The sequence below is a fragment of the Gekko japonicus genome, unplaced genomic scaffold, assembly GCF_001447785.1.
Source record: "Gekko japonicus isolate JY-2015 unplaced genomic scaffold, Gekko_japonicus_V1.1 scaffold303, whole genome shotgun sequence".
Classification (NCBI taxonomy): domain Eukaryota; kingdom Metazoa; phylum Chordata; class Lepidosauria; order Squamata; family Gekkonidae; genus Gekko; species Gekko japonicus.
In genome coordinates, this window is record NW_015169180.1 from 728,738 (window position 1) to 731,554 (window position 2,817).

Genomic DNA, 2,817 nt, shown 5'->3' on the forward strand with positions numbered 1-2,817 from the left:
ATAGGAATGTAAATGAAAACAAAAAAAATCCCAGTTTATACATGTGCATGTATCGATTCATTTCTTTTTCTGTGTTTACCCTTTAGCCCTGTTAACATGTTTATCTATGTAAAAATGAATTAATGGACAAAGGTGGGAACACAGCTTCTTAAAGGACCATCTGTCTTGATGTGAACCTGTGCACTCCTCACAACAGGGTCCCTTTGCTCTGTGTGTTTTCTGTTGCTGCCCCACTGCTATGAAGCAGCCCCCTGGAAGGGGTGAGGCAGGCTCCTAACCTTCCGCTGGAGATGTAAGATGGAACTATTTTGAAGAGTGCATAGTACAGCTTGAATGGGCTCTGGCTTTAAGGACCTGTCTTTAATTATGTGCTTTAATTAATTTAATAAATGGTTGTTTTTGTATTGTATCTATTGTTTTCACCTGCCTTGGGTCCTGACTGGGGGGAGAAAGGTGAGGTATATAAACATTCCAGGTAAATAAATAAACCTCAGGCCCGTCACACATTTAGGGCTTTCTCTGTATACAGTCTGTGCAAGTAACATCCTGTTTGCCAAAGGGAAGGCATGGACCTTGCAGACATAGCATTTGGATGTATGCATGTAACCTCTAGGCAGAGAGGACCCTTGAATGCATAGAATTGTTGGGAAGGTCGCTGCAGCCAACTCCATATGTCCATTTTTACATGGATGAAATCATCAACAAGACTGATGCCTGGCAACTTAAAAGCAGTGTATCTGAGGTAATGTGAGTGAAAATGGAGGAGGTACTGTACCTCTGACCCATTCATACGTCCAAGATATCCCCTGTTGCTTCAGCCATCAGATGATTAACAGGAATATATGAACCAGCTGGCAACAAGTAATACAACAGATCGTCCAAACTCAAATTGTTGGAATTACCTGCTTGTAACCCCATTGCCCATGCTTTCCTATTTAGTCTTCAGGATTTTTCTTTTATTGCAGTCAACGTCTATTTACCTCCTTCCCCAGACAAATTGTCCTTATGCTTCCTTTGGGACCGCTTGATTTCATATCTTGAACAACTAGAACTTCGCTTTCCCATAGTAGATATTATCCTTCTCAGTGGTTTTAATGCCAGAATTGGTAAAGATGACCAGGACCTTCTGGCCGCTCTGAACCTAGACCCAAACGACTCCCTCCCAAATTTCTTTAGTTTTTTTAGGTCCTCCAAAGACCCTCATATTAACCAGGTGGGCATATTTCATACTAAAATTTGCATCCAATATGATAAACTTGTCCTAAATGGTTCCCATAATAGGGATATCCCTGGGGAATTTACTTTTGTATCAACTAGAGGTTGTAGCGTTTTAGATTATGTTTTAATCCCTTTATCCTTTAAAAATAATTTACAGCATTTTTATATTGATGCCCGCACTGAGAGTGACCATTTCCCTCTAGTCCTCTCAATTACCCCCCAGATACACCTTCAACCTGATCTAGCCCCTACAGTTAATGATTTATCATCTGAGTCCCTCCCTAGATCTATTTGGTCATGTAACCATACCAAGAGAGTCCAGCTATTAGTCACCGAGCAAGAGATTATTGACCTGCTCCCCTCTCTTATGACTTCTTCAAACCCCACTGAAACTGTATCTTCATATGATAATTTAGTCTCCACCTTTATTTCCCTACTTAACCCTGCTCCCATTTTGCCCTCCAGACACAAACCCAAGTATAGCGCATGGTACAACAGAGAATGTTTGTGTTTGAAGTCCACTCTCCATTCCATTTATCACCATTATCGGAGCCAAAAAAGTCTTCCTTACCGAAGGTATACTTCACTGTTAAACAACAGCTGTCAGACTTAGTCAAAGCCAAGAAGCTCCAGTTTGCCAGGGACCAGTGGGAACTATTGATCAGAGCATCCAGGTCAAATGATTGTGGAAAATTTTGGGCCCTAATTTCTGGCGCTTCTTGGGGGAAATTAATTTCATCACCATCAATTCCCTCCTATACCTGGTTTTCATATTTCTTAAACCTTTTTAATGAAAATGGCCCATGTTTTCCCAAGTCCACAGAATGTGATTCCCCTGAGACCCCCAAGAGGATATTATTACCCTGATCACTTATTTCAAAACAAAAAAAGCCCCTGGCCCTGATGCAGTCTCCCCAGAACTACTGAAGTCTCACCCAGAATGGTGGGCGCCTCCTTTGGCTGCTTTATTTTCCTTAAGAATAATGCCAAAGTCATGGACAAACGCAATCATTGTCCTTATTTTTTAAAAGGGTGATCCTTCCTCTCCCAAAAATTGTAGACCGATCAGCCTTTTATCGGTAGTTGGCAAACTTTATGCCAAACACCTTCTAATTAAACTAGATGGATGGATGACTGACCATAACATTCTAGGACCAGAACAAATAGGGTTTTGTCGGGAAAAATCCACTCTGGACCACTGTGCAGTACTATCACACCTTGTTACTAAATACAGTGGGAAACCAGGCAATAAGCTTTTTGCTGCCTTTTTAGACCTTAAGGCGGCGTTTGATTCAATCCCAAGAGACCTCTTATGGGACAAGATGGTTAGAATGAATATAGATCCCAGACTGCTTTTTTAAATAAAAAAAACTATATACACATACTAGTTGTCAGGTTAAATTCAATCTACAGGGAAATCTAACCCCCAAAATCCCTATTCGCAAAGGTTAGTCTCAATTCATTTTGCTGCCCCAAGTGGGTAGTATGAGAGGACAGCCTCATGTTAACAGGTAAGGTTCCCTCCACCCCTGACTTATGTTGATTTGGGGCTATGCAGTGGCAGCTAAGGTAGAAAGGCACCTCCTCCTATGCCATGTC

General features: G+C 41.4%; 1 protein-coding gene across 1 annotated transcript in view; it reads left to right on the top strand.

The window, feature by feature from the left end:
* The window catches only part of COL11A1 (collagen, type XI, alpha 1), a 362,318-nt gene that overhangs the window by 209,956 nt on the left and 149,545 nt on the right, over window positions 1-2,817 (top strand). The gene's annotated exons all lie outside the window — the stretch shown is intronic.